Raw genomic sequence first — 23752 nt, forward strand, 5'->3', positions numbered from 1 at the left:
CACCATGACCAAGTGGGCTTTATCCCAGGGATGCAAGGATTCTTCAATATCTGCAAATCAATCAACGTAATACACCACATTAACAAATTGAAAAATAAAAACCATATGATTGTCTCAATAGATGCAGAGAAAGTCTTTGACAAAATTCAACATCCATTTATGATAAGAACTCTCCAGAAAGCAGGAATAGAAGGAACATACCTCAACATAATAAAAGCTATATATGACAAACCCACAGCAAACATTATCCTCAATGGTGAAAAATTGAAAGCATTTCCTCTAAAGTCAGGAACAAGACTAGGGAGCCCACTTTCACCATTACTATTCAACACAGTTTTGGAAGTTTTGGCCACAACAATCAGAGCAGAAAAAGAAATAAAAGGAATCCAAATTGGAAAAGAAAAAGTAAAACTAGCACTGTTTGCAGATGACATGATCCTCTACATAGAAAACCCTAAAGACTCCACCAGAAAATTACTAGAACTAATCAATGAATGTAGTAAAGTTGCAGGATATAAAATCAACACACAGAAATCCCTTGCATTCCTAATAATAATGAGAAAATAGAAAGAGAGATTAAGGAAACAATTCCATTCACCATTGCAACGACAAGAATAAAATACTTAGGAATATATCTACCTAAAGAAACTAAAGACCTATATATAGAAAACTATAAAACACTGGTGAAAGAAATCAAAGAGGACACTAGTAGACGGAGAAATATACCATGTTCGTGGATTGGAAGAATCAATATAGTGAAAATGAGTATACTACCCAAAGCAATTTATAGATTCAATGCAATCCCTATCAAGCTACCAACGGTGTTCTTCACAGAGCTAGAACAAATAATTTCACAATTTGTATGGAAGTACAAAAAACCTCGAATAGCCAAAGCTATCTTGAGAAAGAAGAATGGAACTGGAGGAATCAACCTGCCTGACTTCAGGCTCTACTACAAAGCCACAGTCGTCAAGACAGTATGGTACTGGCACAAAGACAGAAATACAGATCAATGGAATAAAATAGAAAGCCCAGAGATAAATCCAGGCACATATGGACACCTTATCTTTGACAAAGGAGGCAAGAATATACAATGGATTAAAGACAATCTCTTTAACAAATGGTTCTGGGAAAACTGGTCAACCACTTGTAAAAGAATGAGACTAGAGCACTTTCTAACACCATACACAAAAATAAACTCAAAATGGATTAAAGATCTCAACGTAAGACCAGAAACTATAAAACTCCTAGAGGAGAACATAGGCAAAACACTCTCCGACATACATCACAGCAGGATCCTCTATGACACACCTCCCAGAATATTGGAAATAAAAGCAAAAATAAACAAATGGGACCTAATTAAACTTAAAAGCTTCTGCACAACAAAGGAAACTATTAGCAAGGTGAAAAGACAGCCTTCAGAATGGGAGAAAATAATAGCAAATGAAGCAACAGACAAACAACTAATCTCAAAAATATACAAGCAACTCCTACAGCTCAACTCCAGAAAAATAAATGACCCAATCAAAAAATGGGCCAAAGAACTAAATAGACATTTCTCCAAAGAAGACATACAGATGGCTAACAAACACATGAAAAGATGCTCAACATCACTCATTATCAGAGAAATGCAAATCAAAACCACAATGAGGTACCATTTCACACCAGTCAGAATGGCTGCGATCCAAAAGTCTACAAACAATAAATGTTGGAGAGGGTGTGGAGAAAAGGGAACCCTCTTACACTGTTGGTGGGAATGCAAACTAGTACAGCCACTATGGAGAACAGTGTGGAGATTCCTTAAAAAACTGGAAATAGAACTGCCTTATGATCCGCAATCCCACTGCTGGGCATACACACTGAGGAAACCAGAAGGGAAAGAGACACGTGTACCCCAATGTTCATTGCAGCACTGTTTATAATAGCCAGGACATGGAAGCAACCTAGATGTCCATGAGCAGATGAATGGATAAGAAAGCAGTGGTACATATACACAATGGAGTATTACTCAGCCATTAAAAAGAATACATTTGAATCAGTTCTAATGAGGTGGATGAAACTGGAGCCTATTATATAGAGTGAAGTAAGCCAGAAAGAAAAACACCAATACAGTATACTAACGCATATATATGGAATTTAGAAAGAAGGTAACAATAACCCTGTATACGAGACAGCAAAAGAGACACTGATGTATAGAACAGTCTTTTGGACTCTGTGGGAGAGGGAGACGGTGGGATGATTTGGGAAAATGGCATTGAAATATGTATAATATCATATATGAAACGAGTCACCAGTCCAGGTTCAATGCATGATACTGGATGCTTGGGGCTGATGCACTGGGACGACCCAGAGGGATGGTATGGGGAGGGAGGAGGGAGGATGGATCAGGATGGGGAACACATGTATACCTGTGGCAGATTGATTTTGATATATGGCAAAACCAATACAATATTGTAAAGTTAAATAAAACAATTTTTTTTAAAAAAGGAAGTAGAAAAAGAGAAACAAACTAGATAAAAGTAAGACATCCTCATGTAGTCCAGTTGTTTTTAACATGACTGCTCATTAGAAACACATCTGGAGATTTGGAGAAAAATAGCAGTACTTGGGCAATTGTATTTTTCAAAAAATTCCGAGATAATTCTGTTATGCATCTGGATTTTAAAAAGTGATTACAGGTTTTTCTATTAAACAGTAGTTTTAATGATATAGAATTCTGTTGTTTTCTGTTGATAAATCATGATACAATGGTATTAAGCAAATAATAGTTACATATTCACATAATAAAAGATGTTTATCAGTTTTCACAACCAATACCCAGACAAAAAATAAAAAGAGAATTACAACTGCAAGCCATAATGGAAACATGGTTAATCTAACAGTATGAAATAATTGCAAGCAATTGCGGAGGTTAAGTACAGTGATATGGTAGGAGGAAGTGCACACATGCATGGTGTTTTCATCCACACAGCCAGTTTGTATATTTTGGCTGGTGCACTTCATCCATTTACGTCTAAGGTAATTAGCAATATGTATGGTCCTGTTATCATTTTCTTAGTTGTTTTGAGTTTATTTTGTGTAGCTCTTTTCCTTTTCTTGTGTTTCCTGCCAAGAGGAGTTTCCTTAACATATAGTGTAAAGGTGGTTTGGGGAAAAGAGTACTTCAAAACTGTGTATTGTCACCCTGCTTATTTAACTTCTATGCAGAGTAGTATATCATGGAAACTGCTGGGCTGGATGAAGCACAAGCTGGAATCAAGATTCAGTTCACTTCACTTCGTCGCTCAGTCCTGTCCGACTCTTTGCGACCCCATGAGCAGCAGCACACCAGGCCTCCCTGTCCATCACCAACTCCCAGAGTTTACCCAAAACCATGTCCATTGAGTCGGTGATGCCATCCAGCCATCTCGTCCTCTGTCATCCCCTTCTCCTCCTGCCGCCAAACCCTCCCAAGATCAGGGTCTTTTCAAATGAGTCAGATCTTCGCATCAGGTGGCCAAAGTATTGGAGTTTCAGCTTTAGGATCAGTCCTTCCAATGAACACCCAGGACTGATCTTTAGGATGGACTGATTGGATCTCCTTGCAGTCCAAGGGACTCTCAAGAGTCTTCTCCAACACCACAGTTCAAAAGCATCAATTCTTCGGCCCTCAGCTTTCTTTATAGTCCAACTCTCACATCCATACATGACCACTGGAAAAACCATAGCCTTGACTAGATGGACCTTTGTTGGCAAAGTAATGTCTCTGCTTTTTAACATGCTATCTAGGTTGGTCATAACTTTCCTTCCAAGGAGTAAGCATCTTTTAATTTCATGGCTGCAGTCACCATCTGCAATGATTCTTGAGCCCAGGAAAACAAAGACAGCCAGTGTTTCCACTTTTTCCCCATCTATTTTCTATGAAGTGATGGGACCGGATGCCATGATCTTAGTTTTCTGAATGTTGAGCTTTAAGCCAACCTTTTCACTCTCCTCTTTCACTTTCATCAAGAGGCTCTTTAGTTCTTCACTTTCTGCCATAAGGATGGTGTCATCTACATATCTGAAGTTATTGATATTTCTCCTGGCAATCTTGATTTCAGCTTGTGCTTCATCCAGCCCAGCGTTTCTCATGATGTAGTCTGCATATAAGGTAAATAAACAGGGTGACGATATACAGCTTTGACGTACTCCTTTTCCTATTTGGAACCAGTCTGTTGTTCCATGTCCAGTTCTAACTGTTGCTTCCTGACCTGCGTACAGGTTTCTCAAAAGAGAGGTCAGGTGGTCTGGTATTCCCATCTCTTTCAGAGTTTTCCACAGTTTATTGTGATCTACACAGTCAAAGGCTTTGGCATGGTCAATAAAGCAGAAATAGATGTTTTTCTGGAACTCTCTTGCTTTTTCGATGACCCAGTGGATGTTGGCACTTTCATCTCTGGTTCCTCTGCCTTTTCTAAAACCAGCTTGAACATCTGGAAGTTCACAGTTCACGTATTGTTGAAGCCTGGCTTGAAGAATTTTAAGCATGACTTTACTAGCGTGTGAGATGAGTGCAATTGTGCGGTAGTTTGAGCATTCTTTGGCATTGCCTTTCTTTGGGATTGGAATGAAAACTGACCTTTTCCAGTCCTGTGGCCACTGCTGAGTTTTCCAAATTTGCTGGCATATTGAGTGCAGCATTTTCACAGAGTCATCTTTCAGGATTTGAAATAACTCAACTGGAATTCCATCACCTCTATTCGCTTTTTTTGTAGTGATGCTTCCTAAGGCCCATGTTTCTTCACATTCCAAGATGTCTGGCTCTAGGTGAGTGATCATACCATCGTGATTATCTGGGTCATGAAGATCTTTTTTGTACAGTTCTTCTGTATATTCTTGACATCGCTTCTTAATATCTTCTGCTTTTGTTAGGTCCGTACTATTTCTGTCTTTTATTGTGCCCATCTTTGCATGAAATGTTCCCTTGTTATCTCTTCTTCAAGAGATCTTAGTCTTTCCCATTCTATTGTTTTCCTCTATTTCTTTGCATTGATCACTGAGGAAGGCTTTCTTATCTCTCCTTGCTATTCTTTGGAACTCTCATTCAAATGGGTATATCTTTCCTTTTCTCCTTTGCTTTTCGATTCCCTTCTTTTCACAGCTATTTGTAAGGCTTCCTCAGACAGCCATTGCTGGGAGAAATAACAGTAACCTCAGATATGCAGATGATACCACCCTTATGGAAGAAAGCAAAGAGGAACTAAAGAGCCTCTTGATGAAAGTGAAAGAGGAGAGTGAAAAAGTTGGCTTAAAGCTCAACATTCAAAAAACTAAGATCATGGCATCCAGTCCCATCACTTCATGGCAAATAGATGTGGAAACAGTGGAAACACTGACAGACTTTATTTTCTTGGGCTCCAGAATCTTTGCAGATGGTGACTGCAGCCATGAAATTAAAATATGCTTGCTCCTTGGAAGAAAAGCTATGACCAACCTAGTCAGCATATTAAAAAGAAGAGACATTACTTTGCCAACAAAGGTCCGTCTAGTCAAAACTATGGTTTTTCCAGTAATCATGAACGGATATGAGATTTGGACCATAAAGAAAGCTGAGTGCTGAAGAATTGGTGCTTTTGAACTGTGGTGTTGGAGAAGACTCTTGAGAGTCCCTTAGGCTGCAAGGAGATCAAAGCAGTCCATCCTAAAGGAACTCAGTCCTGAATATTCATTGGAAGGACTGATGCTGAGGCTAAAGCTCTAATACTTTGGCCACCTGATGGGAAGAACTGACTCATTGGAAAAGACCCTAATGCTGGAAAGATTGAAGGTAGGAGGAAAAGGGGACGACAGAGGATGAGATGGTTGGATGGCATCACTGACTCTGTGGACATGAGTTTGAGCAAGCTCTGGGAGTTGGTGATGGACAGGGAAGCCTGGTGTGCTACAGTCCATGGGGTCAGAAGAGTTGGACACGACTGAGAGACTGAGTTGAAACGAACTGGTCTGGTGGTGCTAAATTCTCTTTAACTTTTGCTTCTCTGGAAAGCTTTTGATTTCTCCATCAAATCTGAATGAGAGTCTTGCTGGGTAGAGTATTCTTCTTGGTTGTAGCTTCCTCCCTATTATCACTTTAAATATATGGTGCCATTCTCTTCTGGCTCATAGAATTTCTGTTGAGAAATCAGCTGATAACCTGATGGGTGTTCCTTGTATGTTATTTGTCATTTTTCCCTTGTTGCTTTTAATATTTTATCCTTGTCTTTAATTTTCATCAGTTTGATTACTATGTGTCTCTCTGTGTTTCCCCTTGGGTTCATCCTCCCTGGGACTCTCTGCATGTCCTGGACTTGGTTGACTATTTCCTTTCCCATGTTAGGGAAGTTTTCAGTTCTTCTCTCTTAAAATATTTTCTTGGTTCCTTTCTCTCTCTTCTTCTACTGGGATGCCTATAATGCAAATGTTAGCACCATTAATGTACCAGAGGTCTTTTAGGCTATTTGCATTTTTTTTCCATTCTTTTTTCTATATTCTGTTCTGCAGCAATGATTTCCACCATTCTGTCCTCCAGGTCACTTATCTGTTCTTCTGCCTCGGTTATTCTGCTATTGATTCCTTCTAGTGTATTTTATGGCAACCCACTCCAGTGTTCTTGCCTGGAGAATCCCATGGACGGAAAAGCCTGGTAGGCTGCAGTCCATGGTGTCGCACAGAGTCGGACACGACTGAAGCGACTTGGCAGCAGCACCAGTGTATTTTTCATTGCTGCTTGCTCTTTCGTTCTTCTGGTGTTTGGTAAACATTTTTTGCATCTTCTCAACCTTTGCCTCCATCCTTTTTCTGAGATCCTGAATCATCTTCACTGTTATTTTTCTGAATTCTTTTTCTGGAAGGTTGCCTAATCTCCACTTCATTTAGTTGTTTTTGTAGGGTTTTATCTTGCCCCTTCGTCTGGGACAAAACCCTCTGCTTTTTTATCCTGATTAACTTTCTGTAATGTGGTTTTGTTCTCACCACTGAGGGACTGTAGTTCTTGCTTCTTCTGTCTGCCCTCTGGTGGAGGAGGCTTAGAGGCTTGTGTAACCTTCCTGATGGGAGGGACTGGTGGTGGGAAAAACTGGGTCTTGCTCTGGTGGGTAAGGCCATGCCCAGAAAAACTTTAATCCTGTTATCTGCTGATGGGTGGGGTTGTGCTCCCTCCCTGTTAGTTGTTTGGCCTGAGGTGACCCAGCCCTGGAGTCTGTGGGCTCTGTGGTAGGGTTAATGGTGACCTCTAAGAGGACTTACACCAAGGGCATCTTCCAGGACTGCTGCGGCCAGTGCCCTTGTCCCCACGATGAGCCACTGCTGACTCCCACCTCCATAGGAGACCCTACAACAGTAGTGGTCGGCCTGGTTCAATCTCCTGTGGGGTCATTGCTCCTTTCCCCTGGATCTTGGAGTACGCATGATTTTGTCTGTGCCCTCCAACAGTGGGGTCTCTGTTTCCCAGTCCTGTGGGAGTCCTGTAATCAAAGCCTGCTGGCCTTCACAGTCAGATTCCCTGGGGATTCTCAGTCCCTTTGTCAGATCCCCAGGCTGGGAAGCCTGACATGGGGCTTAGAACCTTCACAAGAGTGGGAGAACATCTTTGATGTTATTGTTCTCTAGTTTGTGGGTCACCACCTGACAGATATGGGATTTGAGTTTATCATGTTTGTGCTCCTCCTACCATCTCATTGGGGCTTCTTTGTCTTTGGACATTGAGGTATCTCCTTTTGGTGGGCTCCAGCAGCCTTCTCTTGGTGGTTGTTCAACAGCTAGTTGCAATTTTGATGCTCTCGCTGGACAAGAATGCATGTCCTTCTACTGCGTCATCTTGAACCAGAAGTTGGAATTTAATTTTAAGAAATGATACAAATGAACGCATTATAAACAGAAATGGACTTACAGATAATGAAATTAAATTATGGATATTTAAGGGGAAATGTTGTTGGGGGGTGCTAAATCAGGAGCTTGGGATGAACATACACGTACTACTATATATAAGATAGATAGATAACCAACAAGGACCTACTGTTTACCTACTGTATAGCACAGGGAACTCAACTCAATAATCTCTGATAATCTGCATGAAAAAAGAACCTAAAAAGGAATGAATATATATATGTATAATGAATCACTTTGCTCTACATCTGAATCTAATAAAACATTGTGAATCAACTATATTCCAATAAATTTTAATTTTAAAAATAAAAGAATAAAAGTAAAAAATAAATCATGTTGTTTTCTTAAGTTATTTTTCAGAGTGTTAATAGTATACTGTGTCTTGAGCCTGTATTTTTGCATCTTTACTGAATTTATTATCTCTAGTAGTTTTTTGTACATTCTTTGGGATTTTGTATATATATATATATATATATATATATATATATATATATATATATGGGGTCATGTCATCTCTGAATAGAGATTTCCTTTTATTTTATTTTATTTTATTTTTAATTTTATTCAATTTTAATTAAAAAAAAATTATACATGTGTTCCCCATCCTGAACCCTCCTCCCTCCTCCCTCCCCATACCATCCCTCTGGGTCGTCCCAGTGCACCAGCCCCAAGCATCCAGCATCGTGCATTGAACCTGGACTGGCATCTCGTTTCATACATGACATTTCACATGTTTCAATGCCATTCTCCCAAATCTTCCCACCCTCTCCCTCTCCCACAGAGTCCATAAGCCTGTTTTATACACCATATACAAAAATAAACTCAAAATGGATTAAAGATCTCAATGTAAGACCAGAAACTATAAAACTCCTAGAGGAGAACATAGGCAAAACACTCTCTGACATACATCACAGAGATTTCCTTTTAATTAATGCCTTTTATTTCTTTTTGGTGCCTCATTACTCTGTCTAGAACTTCCAGTACAATACTGAATCACAGTGTTGAAAGTAGACATCCTTATCTTATTCCTGATGAGAAAGGCTTTTAAAAACAGTTTCAATTTCTTTGATTGATATTGGGCTGTTTGTTCAATCTATTTCTTCTTTCATGAGATTTGGTAGTTTATATATATTGAAAAAATTTTCTGTGTTATCTAAATTGTCAATTGATTGTCAGAAAGTTTTCTGTATTTCCTTATTAACCTTTTCATATCTTTAGAATTTGTATTAATGTCACTTCATTTATGATATTGGTAATATGTGTATTCTCTTTTTTCCTGATTAATTGAAATAGAAGTTTATTCATTTTTTTATCTTGTCAGAGAACCAGCTTTTTGGTTCATTGTTTTGCTCTATTGTTTTTCTGTTATATACTTCATTGATTTTTGCTCTGAGTATTATCAGTTCCTTTTTTCTGCTTAACTTTGGTTTTCATTTGCTCTTCTTGTTTCTTACAATAAAAGCTGAGGTCATCAATGTGAGTATATGATTTAAAATCTACTTTTTTCTAATATTGGCATTTACTACTATAAGATTTCTTCTAAATACCTCTTTAGTTGCATCCCACATATACTGATACGTTGTGTTTTCATTATATTAAGATCAGAATATGTTTTAATTCCTTTATTATTTTTTCTTTCATCCATAAGTTATTTAGAAGTGTATTATTTAGCTTTCAAATTTTGGGGATTTTCCAGATACCTTTGTTAATTATATCTAATTCCTTTGTGGCCAAAGAACACATTTTCTGTAACTTAAGTCCCTTTAAATTTAGTAAGAATTGTTTTGTGGCCTAGAATATAGTCTGTCTTGTTGAATATACATTTGAAGTGAATGTGTATTCTGCTATTCTTGTATGAAGTTTTCTATAAACATCAGTCAGTTTGTTGCTTAGTAATGTTGTTCAAATGTTCAATATTCTTCCTGACTTTTTATCTACTTATTCTGTCTATTCTTGAGTAGGGATGTTAAAATCTCAACTACAATTGTAGATTTGCCTGTTCTCACAGTTCTATCTTGCTTCATATGTTTTGAAACTCTGATATTTAGATAGCACATGTGTAGGATGATTATGTCCTCTTAATAAATTGACCCTTTTGTCATTGGAAATGCCCCTCTTTATCAGTTCTGAGAACAATGTAGACATACCAACTTTCTTTTTTTCATCTTTTTACCTTACCACTATTTGTGTCTGTATACTTAAATAGAGAGTTCTTTGTTGGTTCTAGCTTTCTTATCCAGTCTGAAAGTCTCTGCCTTTTCATTGGGTTCTTTAGACCATTTATATTTAATGTGGTTGTTAATATTATTAGATTGAAATTGATCACCTTTCTATTTAATTTTCATTTATTTCATATGTTTCTTATCATTTATCTTCTTTTTCAGACTTATTTTGGGCTAATTGGGTATTTTTTATTGATTCCATTTCATCTGCTTTGTTGACATATTAGCTATTAATATATCCCTGTTATTTTAGACCTTCATTTAGGTATAATAATATACATTGTATTAGTTTTTTTATTGTTGCCTAAATATATAAACTCCAGTACTCTTGCCTGGAAAATCCCATGGACGGAGGAGCCTGGAGGGCTGCAGTCCATGGGGTCGCTGAGGGTTGGACACGACTGAGCGACTTCACTTTCACTTTTCACTTTCATGCATTGGAGAAGGAAATGGCAACCCACTCCGGTGTTCTTGCCTGGAGAATCCCAGGGACGGGGGAGCGTGGTGGGCTGCCATCTATGGGGTTGCACAGAGTCGGACACGACTGAAGTGACTTAGCAAAGATATAAACATCTGAATGCAGAGTTCCAAAGAATAGCAAGAAGAGATAAGAAAGCCTTCTTCAGTGATCATTGCAAAGAAATAGAGGAAAACAATAGAATGGGAAAGACTAGGGATCTCTTCAAGAAAATCAGAGATACCAAAGGAATATTTCATGCAAAGATGAGCTCGATAAAGGACAGAAATGGTATGGACCTAACAGAAGCAGAAGATATTAAGAAGAGATGGCAAGAATACACAGAAGAACTGTACAAAAAAGATCTTCACGACCAAGATAATCACAATGGTGTGATCACTCACCTAGAGCCAGACATCCTGGAATGTGAAATCAAGTGGGCCTTAGAAAACATCACTACGAACAAAACTAGTGGAGGTGATGGAATTCCAGTTGAGCTATTCCAAATCCTGAAAGATGATGCTGTGAAAGTGCTGCACTCAATATGCCAGCAAATTTGGAAAACTCAGCGGTGGCCACAAGACTGGAAAAGGTCAGTTTTCATTCCAATCCCAAAGAAAGGCAATGCCAAAGAATGCTCAAACTACCGCACAATTGCACTCATCTCACATGCTAGTAAAGTAATGCTCAAAATTCTCCAAGCCAGGCTTCAGCAATATGTGAACCATGAACTTCCTGATGTTCAAGCTGGATTTAGAAAAGGCAGAGGAACCAGAGATCAAATTGCCAACATCCATTGGATCATGGAAAAAGCAAGAGAGTTCCAGAAAAACATCTATTTCTGGTTTATTGACTATGTCAAAGCCTTTGACTGTGTGGATCACAATAAACTGTGGAAAATTCTGAAAGAGATGGGAATACCAGACCACCTGATCTGCCTTTTGAGAAACCTGTATGCAGGTCAGGAAGCAACAGTTAGAACTGGACATGGAACAACAGACTGGTTCCAAATAGGAAAAGGAGTTCGTCAAGGCTGTATATCGTCACCCTGCTTATTTACCTTATATGCAGACTACATCATGAGAAACGCTGGACTGGAAGAAACACAAGTTGGAATCAAGATTGCTGGAAGAAATATCAATAACCTCAGATATGCAGATGACACCACCCTTATGGCAGAAAGTGAAGAGGAGCTCAAAAGCCTCTTGATGAAAGTGAAAGTGGAGAGTGAAAAAGTTGGCTTAAAGCTCAACATTCAGAAAACGAAGATCATGGCATCTGGTCCCACAACTTCATGGGAAATAGATGGGGAAACAGTGGAAACAGTGTCAGACTTTATTTTTCTGGGCTCCAAAATCACTGCAGATGGTGACTGCAGCCATGAAATTAAAAGACGCTTACTCCTTGGAAGGAAAGTTATGACCAACCTAGATAGCATATTCAAAAGCAGAGACATTACTTTGCCAACAAAGGTCTGTCTAGTCAAGGCTATGGTTTTTCCTGTGGTCATGTATGGATGTGAGAGTTGGACTGTGAAGAAGGCTGAGTGCCGAAGAATCGATGCTTTTGAACTGTGGTGTTGGAGAAGACCCTTGAGAGTCCCTTGGACTGCAAGGAGATCCAACCAGTCCATTTTGAAGGAGATCAGTCCTGGGATTTCTTTGGAAGGAATGATGCTAAAGCTGAAACTCCAGTACTTTGGCCACCTCATGTGAAGAGTTGACTCATTGGAAAAGACTCTGATGCTGGGAGGGATTGGGGGTAGGAGAAGAAGGGGATGACAGAGGATGAGATGGCTGGATGGCATCACTGACTCTATGAACGTGAGTCTGAGTGAACTCCGGGAGTTGGTGATGGACAGGGAGACCTGGCGTGCTGCAATTCGTGGGGTTGCAAAGAGTCGGACACGACTGAGTGACTGATCTGATCTGATCTGAAAGCATTAAAACAATTTTGGAAACATAAATCCCTCATGGCTCAGAAGATAAAGCGTCTGTCTGCAATGCAGGAGACCTGGGTTCGATCCCTGGGTTGGGAAGATCCCCTGGAGAAGGAAATGGCAGCCCACTCCAGTCTTCTTGCCTGGAAAATCCCATGGACCGCGGAGCCTGGTAGGTTACCGTCCATGGGGTCACAAAGAGTCGGACACAACTGAGCGACTTCACTTTCACTTTCACTTAAAGCATTAAAACAATTTTGGAAACATTAAGCAATGTACATTTGTTATTTTAGAGTTTCCATGAGTCACGTTCCAGGGAGAGCTTAACTGGGTCCTCTCCTCAGAATCTCATAGACCTGGGTTTGGAATTTCATCTGAGGCTTAGGATCCCCTTCCAAGCTCATGTAAATGGTGTCAGATTTTATTTCCTGGCAGCAGTAGTACTCATAGTGGCTAACTTTCTCAAGGACATCAAGAAGAGGTTGTGGTGGGACTCTCAGACCTCTAGACCTTCTTTTTAAAGAGCTTGTCTGATTAGGTCATGCTCACCCAGGATGAAAAGGCAGAAAGATAGGACACTGAAACATGAACTCCCCAGGTTGGTAGATCCCCAACATGCTACAGGAGATCAGTGGAGAAATAACTCCAGAAAGAATGAAGAGATGGACCCAAAGCAAAAACAACACCCAGCTGTGGATGTGACTGGTGATGGAAGCAAAGTCCAGTGCTGTAAAGAGCAATATTGTGTGGGAACATGAAATGTTAGGTCCATGAATCAAGGCAAATTGGAAGTGGTCAAGCAGGAGATGGCAAGAGTGAATGTTGACAATTTAGGAAATCAACGAACTAAAATGGACTGGAATGAGTCCATTTTATCTATAATGAGACCATTATATCTACTACTGTGGACAAGAATTCCTTAGAAGAAATGGAGTAACCATCATAGTCACCAAAAGAGTCCAAAATGTAGTACTTGGATACAATCTCAAAAATGACAGAATGATCTCTGTTCGTTTCCAAGGCAAACCCAATATCACAGTAATTCAAGTCTATGCCCCAGTCAGTAATGCTGAAGAAGCTGAACAGTTCTATGAAGACCTACAAGACCTTCTAGAACTAACACCCAAAAAGATGTCTTTTTCATTACAGGGGACTGGAATGCAAAAGTAGGAAGTCAAGAGATACCTGGAGTAACAGGCAAATTTGGCCCTGGAGTACAAAATGAAGCAGGCCAAAGGCTAACAAAGTTTTGCCAAGAGAACCCATGGTCATAACAAACACCCTCTTCCAACAACACAAGAGAAGACTCTACACATAAACATCACCAGATGGTCAATACCAAAATCAGATTGATTATATTCTTTGCAGCCGAAGATGGAGAAGCTCTATACAGTCAGCAAAAACAAGGCTGGGAGCTGGCTGTGGCTCAGATCATGAACTCTTTATTGCTAAATTCAGACTGAATTTGAAGAATGAATTGAAGAAAGTAGGGAAATTGACTGAAATTGAAGAAAGTAGGGAAAAACCACTGAGCCATTCAGCTATGACCTAAATCAAATCCCTTATGATTATGGAGTGGAAGTAAAAAATAGATTCAAGGGATTAGATCTGATAGGCAGAATGCCTGAAGAACTATGGACAGAGGTTCATGACATTGTATAGGAGACAGTGATCAAGACCATCCCCAAGAAAAACAAATGCAACAAGGCAAAATAGTTGTCCGAGAAGGCCTTACAAATAGCTGAGAAAAGAAGAGAAGCTAAAGGCAAAGGAGAAAAGGAAAGATATACCCATTTGAATGCAGAGTTCAAAAGAATAGCATTTTGATGTTTGGCAAAACTAATACAATTATGTAAAGTTTAAAAATAAAATAAAATTAGAAAAAAAAAAAAGAATAGCAAGGAGAGATAAGAAAGTGGCCAATGCAAAGAAATAGAGGAAAATAGAATGGGAAAGACTAGACTTCTCTTCAAGGAAATTAGAGATACCAAGGGAACATTTCATGCAAAGATGGGCACAACAAAGGACAGAAATTGTATGGACCTAACAGAAGCAGAAGATATTAGGAAGAGGTGGCAAGAGTACATAGAAGAACTATACAAAAAAGATATTCATGACCCAGATAACCAAGATGGTGTGATCACTCACCTAGAGCCAGATGTCCTGGAATGCAAAGTCAAGTGGGCCTTAGGAAGCATCACTACGAACAAAGCTAGTGGAGATGATGGAATTCCAGTTGAGCTATTTCAAATCCTGAAAGATGATGCTGTGAAAGTGCTGCACTCAATATGCCAGCAAATTTGGAAAACTCAGCAGTGGCCACAGGACTGGAAAAGGTCAGTTTTCATTTCAATCCCAAAGAAAGGCAATGCCAAAGAATGTTCAAACTACCACACAATTGCACTCATCTCACACACTAGCAGAGTAATGCTCAAAATTCTCCAAGCCAGACTTCAACAATATGTGAACCATGAACTTCCAGATGTTCATGCTGGATTTGGAAAAGGCAGAGCAACCAGGGATTAAATTGCCAACATCCATTGGATCATCGAAAAAGCAAGAGTCCCAGAAAAACATCTAATTCTGCTTTATTGACTATGTAAAATCTTTTGACCCTGTGGGTCACAACAAACTGGAAAATTCTTCAAGAGATGAGAATGCCAGACCACCTTATCTACCTCTCGATAAATCTGTGTGCAGGTCAAGAAGCAACAGTTAGAACTGGACATGGAACAACAGACTGGTTCCAAATTGGGAATGGAGTAGGTCCAGGCTTATATTGTCACCCTGATTATTTACCTTATATGCAGAGTACATCATGAGAAATGCCAGGCTGGATGAAGCACAAGCTGGAATCAAGATTTCCAGGAGAAACATCAATAACTTCAGATATGCAGATGATACCACCCTTATGTCAGAAAGTGAAGAACTTAAGAGCCTCTTGATGAAAGAGGAGAGTGAAAAAGTTGGCTTAAAGCTCAACATTCAGAAAACTAAGATCATGGCATCCAGTCCCATCACTTCATAGAAAATAGATGGAGAAACAATGGAAATAATGACAGACTTTATTTTCTTGGGCTCCAGAATCATTGCAGATGGTGACTGCAGCCATGAAATTAAAAGACGCTTACTCCTTGGAAGAAAAGTTATGACCAACCTAGGCATCATGTTAAAAAGCAGAGACATTACTTTGCCAACATTTGTCCATCTAGTCAAATCTATGGTTTTTCCAGTAGTCATGTATGAATGTGAGAATTGGACTAAAAAGCTGAGCACTGAAGGTGCTTTTGCATCTGATGCTTTTGAACTGTGGTGTTGGAGAAGACTCTTGAGAGTCCCTTGGACTTCAAGGAGATCCAACCAGTCCATCCTAAAGGAGATCAGTCCTGGGTGTTCATTAGAAGGACTGATGCTGAAGCTGAAACTCCAGTACTTTGGCCACCTCATGCGAAGAGCTGACTCATTGGAAATGACTCTGATGCTAGGAAAGACTGAAAGTGGGAGGAGAAGGGGATGACAGAGGATGAGATGGTTGGATGGTATCACTGACTTAATGGACATGAGTCTGAGTAAACTCCAGGAGTTGGTGATGGACAGGGAGGCCTGGCGTGCTGCAGTCTGTGGGGTCGCAAAGACTTGGACCTGACTGAGCAACTGAACTGAACCCAGCTGATTAAGGCGCTTGATTACATTTGCAAAATTCCCCTCACCTTTGCCATATAACTTAACCTGGTCATAGGAGTACCATTGATGATATTCATGGGTCTCACCCACGCTCAAGGAGAGGGGATTACACAAGGCATGTACACCAGAGGCTGGGAATCTGGGGGACCATTTTAGAATTCTTCCTGCCACAATGTTAGTTTAGCACTGTCTACCTTCAAGTAATACTATACTACTTCACACACAGTATGAGTACGCGATGCCAGGATCTTCCCTTGTCTCTCAACCTTTGTGCTTGTATTTGTTGCTTAGAGTTGTGTAACAAAGTACCAGAAGCTGGGTTGGCTTAAAACAGAAGAAATTTATTCTCTCAAAGGGTAGAAGTCCAAAATCAAGGTATTAACAGGACCATGCTTTCTCTGCAACCAACAGAAAAATCCTTCCTTGCCTCTTCCTAGCTTCTGGTGGTTTGCCAGACATCTTTGACAGTTCCTTGGCTTGCAGTTTCATTGTCTCATGATTTCCTCTCAAGTGTGTCTGTGTCTTCAGATGGCCATCTTCTTTTAAGGACATAAGTCATATTAGGTTAGTGGCCCACCTTACTCTAGAATGGCCTCATCTTTTTTTTTTTTTTTAAACTTTACAAAATTGTATTAGTTTTGCCAAATATCAAAATGAATCTGCCACAGATATACATGTGTTCCCCATCCTGAACCCTCCTCCCTCCTACCTCCCCACACCCTCCCTCTGGGTCGTCCCAGTGCACTAGCCCCAAGCCTCCAGTATCGTGCATCGAACCTGGACTGGCAACTCGTTTCATACATGATATTATACATGTTTCAATGTCATTCTCCCAAATCTTCCCACCCTCTCCCTCTCCCACAGAGTCCATAAGACTGTTCTATACATCAGTGTCTCTTTTGCTGTCTCGTACGCAGGGTTATTGTTACCATCTTTCTAAACTCCATATATATGCATTAGTATACTGTATTGGTGTTTTTCTTTCTGGCTTACTTCACTCTATATAATAGGCTCCAGTTTCATCCACCTCATTAGAACTGATTCAAATGTATTCTTTTTAATGGCTGAGTAATACTCCATTGTGTATATGTACCACAGCTTTCTTATCCATTCATCTGCTGATGGACATCTAGGTTGCTTCCATGTCCTGGCTATTATAAACAGTGCTGCGATGAACATTGGGGTACACGTGTCTCTTTCCCTTCTGGTTTCCTCAGTGTGTATGCCCAGCATTATCAGAGAAATGCAAATCAAAACCACTATGAGGTACCATTTCACACCAGTCAGAATGGCTGCGATCCAAAAGTCTACAAGTAATAAATGCTGGAGAGGGTGTGTAGAAAAGGGAACCTTCTTACACTGTTGGTGGGAATGCAAACTAGTACAGCCACTATGGAGAACAGTGTGGAGATTACTTAAAAAACTGGAAATAGAACTGCCTTATGATCTAGAATGGCCTCATCTTAACTAATTAAATCTACAGTGACCCTATTTTCAAACAATGTTACATTCAGTGATACTAGGGGCTAGAAATTCAATATATCTTTTGGGGGACACATTACAATACTATTGTCATACATTGTGTTTCCCCATATTTACAAACCCCACATACATTATTTTTGCTTTGCGCAGCCAATTACATTTTAGAGATATTTAAATAAAAAGAAAAACTGTCTATATTTATCCATGTAGTTCATGTTCTTGCTTCTTTTATGTAGGTCTGGGGTGGGATTGAGGCTGAACAAGCTTGACACATCCCTAGACCGTGGCCTCTTGACCACCAGTGATGAGGGGCAGAGTAGCCCCAAGCTGGGTATGCAGCCCACCATGGCTGCACAGGTAGGGCACATGGGGCCCCTCCTCATCTCCTCTCTTTGCATTTAGTAGTATCCCCCTGGGCACAGCAAAGCACAACACATCAGGCTTTGTCTTAACAGTGATGGTTTTCTACCTCTTGATCCCTCTTCATTTTTCTTTCCAGTTGAAATTAAGGGTTAATAAGTGGGAAGGAGCCCAAGCCAGACTTTGGGGAGCTGGAAACAGGCTCTTTCTCCACCTGGGTGCTGGTTGCACAGGTGTCTTCACTGTGGGAGGACTCACCTAGCTGCACACTTCAAATGTGTGTGCATTGTAGGATATATGCTATACTTCATTAAAAACTTAAAACACAGACTAGTAACAATAACTAAGACTGGAAGAGAAGTTGAGGGCCCCAGGGGTCCTGCTCACAGGAGTGGACTTTCTGGTCCCCTGGGCAGGAGCTGGGTCCTGGGCTGCTTGTTAGTGGCCAACATGTGGTAGGGGCTCAGCTCCCTCAGGGTGTAGGCCGGGACCTAGGACACAGAGGTGATGAAAGGACTCCACAAACTAAAATGTTGTACACGTGCCAGTCTGAACCCCCAGATGGCAGTTTGTATTCCAACTATTTTGAGTCTTGGAACGCTTCTCAAAGAGCAGTGGTGGGAGCACTGGTTTCAGAAAAGAGGTGACGGAGCAGCTGTCGGGTGTCTGAAGACAGTGGCTGGGCCATCCCGTACATTGGTTTCTGCTTTGACAAATGACTTGGAATCAGTCACCCCTGCTTGTCATTCAACTCAAATGTGCGCCGCATTCTGTGTGTTATGACCTCCTCAGATCAATAAGGGCCTGGAGAGAGAGGAATTGGCCGCCTTCCGCAAAGCTGTAGGTTCCAGTAAGCTGCCTCCTCCTGGCACAGCTGGTGTCATGCTCCTCCTCCATCACCTGTCTGCTCTCCGTTTGTCTTTCCTTTCTTTTTTCCCAAAATGAAAAAACCCTTTAATGCTTCTTTGTATAAGTAATACAAGCCATTGAAGCAGAAAGTATCAGAAATGCAGAAAGCAGGAAAGGAAAAACCAAAGCCACTCCTTAGCCTATTAAGGACAAGATGATCCCTCTGGTCATTGAATGTGGTGGGCTTTTTCTCTGGGCTTCCCTGATGGCTGAGTTGATAAAGAATCCACCTGCAATACAGGAAATCCGAGTTTGATCCCTGGGTTGGGAAGATCCCCTGGAGAAGGGAACTGCTACCCACTCCAGTATTCTGGCCTGGAGAATTCCATGGACTGTGTAGTTCATGGGGTCGCAAAGAGTTGGACACGACTGAGTGACTTTCACTTTCTTTTTTTCCCTCTGGGTGTGTGGAGGTACATTTTTCTTATGCAAAGCTTCACTCATTCTAAGCATAGCCTGAATTATAACTGGCTTTTCTCACTCCTCAGCTGCAGATGTGCTCACCATCTCCTGTGCTCCTCCTACCACTGCATGGCATTCTGTTGAAGAGAGGGACGACCCTTTGCTTAGCCAGTGCCTGTGGCCAGGGGCTCAGCATGCTTCGCAGTGTGGTGAATGTCCTTGTTCTTGGCAGGCACTGTCAATGGTTGCCCTCTCCCTGGACAGGGTCTCAGAGCAGTTGTTATGGTCAAAGGTGTACATCCATGCCAGCTTCCACCTTCATGCCACCCATCTGTTGCTCTGGAGCTCGTCCTCCAAACCTTGGTGTGTCACACAGAGGGTCGCCGTGCCCTCGTGCTCTCCTCCTCCGTCCATATGGCTGGCCCAATAATCAGCCTTGTCTTCCTCCACTGCTCTACTCTGGGCTTCCCCTACTCTCACATCTTCCTGCAGTTTCCCTCATGTCAGTCAAGTCCCCCGGATGGCCAAGTGCCAGCCTGAGTAGCCATACCCTTGCCGTCTACACATCAGCATGGCCTGTGGGCATCACCTTCCCCATCTGCCCAGGATGCAGCCACTCTCTCCACCCCCTGATTCCAGCTCATCCTACAGTCATGACTCTCCCTTTGTCCATTCTTCACCCAGCAGAGACCTACCAGGGCCATCCCACAACACTTGACCAAACCTATCACTTGCTCATCCCATGCCCCACAGTGAGGGTGCTCCTCACCTTGCTCTCGCCACAGTGGCCTTGCTCTTCTTGGCTTGTTCCCTTCTCTGGGCCTTGACACCTGCTGCCTCCCTACACAGCCCTTCCCCAACTCCCAGGATGTCCCTCCCATGTCCGATCCTTCCTTCCATTGAATTTCAGAGCAGATGTCACCTTGGCATGTCGGCCTGTGAGCTGGGCTCCTCAGATCCATTTTGTAGAAGAGAATGTGAGAGGGAAAGAGACCTCCCCAGGGACTCACAGCTAAGGACCAAATGCATGTCTGCCCTGGCCAGCCTATGTGTTCCCACAGCCCATAGCTGATGGGGTGTAGCCCACCCCCTGCTGCTGATGGTGCACTCCAAAACCATGTCTGTCTCCAGAGCCTCAGGTCTTAGGATTCTTTCCATTGCATGTGCAGAATCTCAGCTCAAGCAGACGCAGGTGAAGCACAAAAGAAGGATGTCTTTGCATCTGTAAATAGAAAGTCTAGGGGTGTACCTATGGCTAATTCATGTTCATGTTTGGTGGAAACCAACACAATATTGTAAAGCAATTATCCTTCAATTAAAAATAAATTTTTTTAAACTAAAAAGAAAAGTCTAGGGGTGGACATCAGACATAGCTGGATCTGGGACATGGTCTCTAGCTCTCTGCTGGTTCACTCTACTTTCTCCACTTGGGCTTCTTTTACAAGAAGGCCCTTGGCAGCCTTATATTTACCTCCTGTCCTTCCTTTTCCCAAGCAGAAGGCAGAGTCTCTGCTCCAACAATTCAAATTCCTGTCCCAAGAATTGTCTGGTGGCCCACCCCAGTGAAGTGCCTACTCATGGATCTATTCCTAAGTCTGGGGGTGGCATGCCCTGAGTGGTTGTGCCCAAATCACACACCCATCCCAAAGCACTGTAGGGAAAGCTAGTTCCTACCCCAAGTAGCCACTGGGGCCACATGCCCTTGATACCACAGGCAAGAAAGGACAGAATGGTCTCTGTTGCCATAAGGAGGAATAGATGCTGAGTAGGCAGAAGCCACAGAGGCCCGTGACCTTGGGCCACTGCAGCAGAGCCAGGTCTTGGTGTGGACAAGAAGTAATCTAGGTGCTTCATCTCACTTTCCAAAATGCCCTAGCCTCACTTAGTCCTGGAACCACTGTGGCCTGGCCAGAGGGACTTTGCAGACCCTCACCTGAGGGCCCTTGCTGGGGCTGCTGGGACTGAGAGGAGGCTAGAAATGGAGCCAGTTAGCAGGCTGCTTCCTTAGAGAAACTGTTCTCTATGGAAACTCCCGTTGTTCTGTGGCCGTTGTTAAGTAGCTCCCATTGTTCTGTGGCCTTTAGGCTAGCATCCCCCTCCCTGCCCCTCTGCCAGCCACTCCTTTCTCTCGCTGAGTCTCACCCCCACATCTCAGTCACCCACATGCTGTCAAAGTTGTCATCCATGGAAGCCCCCATTCTGTGTAGCCCCCACCTCCAGGACCAGAGAGGGCCAGGAGGGTGCTCAGATGGGCCTGGCCTGGACAGCTACCATTGCCAAAGCACTGATGTTTTCGGAGTGTCTTTGTGGCAGAGTCTTTCTGAAGTGTTAGTCCCAGAAGTGCCTGTCCCCTGAGCAGCAGGGCCCATCTGCACAAACAGTGATTCCTCCCAGCCTTATCCTGGCGAGTCTTGGAGGTGTGACATGGGGTGCCTGGGCTGGCCTGGCAGCCCGCACAAAGCCTGGACTTTGTTGTCCTGATGACACGACTGATAGCCAGCCGCCTGGGCCAAGATGAAAGTAGCACTCAGCATGGCTGGACGGCCCTCCGTGGACTGGAGCCCACGTGGAATGTGTACTTAGGCGAGGGCATGGCCTGCGTGGCCTCTGCCTCAGGGGCCACCTGCTGCTGGAGGTTGTGCCCAGCTGAGGTCCCTGTGGGTCTCGGGCATGTCAAGGAAGCAGCTTGGTTCACCTAAGAGACTCCGAGACTGGAGGACCTATAATCCACCTCAGCGCCAGCTGTTGTCTTCAGGGGCCAGCAATGCCGAGGACTAACTGCAATACATTTATTCACTCTTGAGTCACTCCAGCAATGCTGAGCACTGACCACCATAACATTATTCACTCTTCAGTCACTGACACGTGTCAGCATGTTTATTTGAACACATTTTAAAAAGCACATGGCCAGCACATTAGACCCATGAGTTCATAGATACTATCATTAAGAATGATACTAATTTTAAAATGTGAATTGATATGAAAAACATGACTAAGTGAATAGCTGTGCAGAGAGTCGTCAGGCCTGGAAACATGAAAATGATCCTGGAATGTGTCATTCAAAAAACACTGGAGTGAAGGGTTTCATGTCCTGAAGGCCCTGAGCCTGGTTCTTGGAGGGATGCAGGGGGCTGCACAGAGCAGGTGTGCAGAGGACCGGTGTGCACAGGGGAGCCTCACCCTTGTCACCATTCTGATGCCTGGCATTAGGTGTCCCCAGCCCTGTGAAGACTTCTCCTGGTGGCTGCCCTCACTTCTTCACACTCTGCCTTGGCGATTCCTTGCACTGATACATGTGACCCAGGGCCCAGAGTGGAGGAGGTGGCATGAGCTGGGTTCTGGGTCACACACTATGTCCTGGCCTGGCTCCCCCAGCTCCCCACACTGCAGTGCACAAGTCACTCAACCAGGGTCGCCTCAAATGAAACAGGGAGGATAAGAGCAGCAGCATGGTTGGATGCAGAGGTTTGAGGGAAGAGGTAACCGTATCTGGGCTGTGAGTTGTTTGGCACGAGGCAGCTGATTCACACCAGTGTCTTCCTGTCCACAAGTGAGGTGGTGCACTGTATGCACTTTATTAGGAAGCTCTGAGGTGGGTGGGCCTTGCCCAAGGGCTCTTGGATGGGTGACAGTTGGAGGGTCCCCACCTCTGGGACTCTTCTAGGTGGAGGATTTGGCTGCTTGGGCATCAGAACCACCTGGGCTGTCCACAAGCTGGCGTGAGACCTCGGCATCTGCATTTTCCAGGAATGCACCTCCAATTGACAACCAGCCTTCCCCAGATGCTGAGGGCAGGGACAGATGTTCAGTGCTCACATCTGATCAGGATGACCCTACCCTCAGGGTGTGGTGTTGAAGAAGACTCTTGAGAGTCCCTTGGACTTCAAGGAGATCCAACCAGTCCATCCTAAAGGGAATCAGTCCTGAATATTCATTGTAAGGACTGATGCTGAAGCTGAAGCTCCAATACTTTGGCCACGTGATACAAAGAACTGACTCATTTGAAAAGACCCTGATGCTGGGAAAGATTGAAGGCAGGAGGAGAAGGGGATGACAGAGGATGAGATGGTTGGATGGCATCACTAACTCAATGGACATGAGTTTGAGCAAGCTCCAGGAGTTGGTGATGGACAGGGAAGCCTGGTGTGCTGTGGTCCATGGGGTCTCAAAGAGTTGGACACAACTGAGCAACTGAACTGAACTGAACTGAACCCCCAGTGTGAGAGGTTTCAGCTTTAGAGGCAGAGGCTCACTGGCTTTTGCAAAGGTGGCCATGCCCAAGTGGTGTCTTCACACAGGACTCAAGTTCTAACACCACTGCCTCCCTGACTGTCTTTTAGGACAGTGGCTGGGGAGGCCCTGCTCTGCATGGACGCTCAGTGCTGGCCATGTGCACTGGGCCAGCCTCTACTG

General features: G+C 42.7%; 1 protein-coding gene across 1 annotated transcript in view; it reads left to right on the forward strand.

Moving 5' to 3' along the window:
- The window catches only part of RASGEF1C (RasGEF domain family member 1C), a 141015-nt gene that overhangs the window by 31032 nt on the left and 86231 nt on the right, over positions 1–23752 (forward strand). The window lies entirely within an intron of this gene.

Source organism: Bos javanicus, chromosome 7 (assembly GCF_032452875.1).
Source record: "Bos javanicus breed banteng chromosome 7, ARS-OSU_banteng_1.0, whole genome shotgun sequence".
Lineage (NCBI taxonomy): Eukaryota > Metazoa > Chordata > Mammalia > Artiodactyla > Bovidae > Bos > Bos javanicus.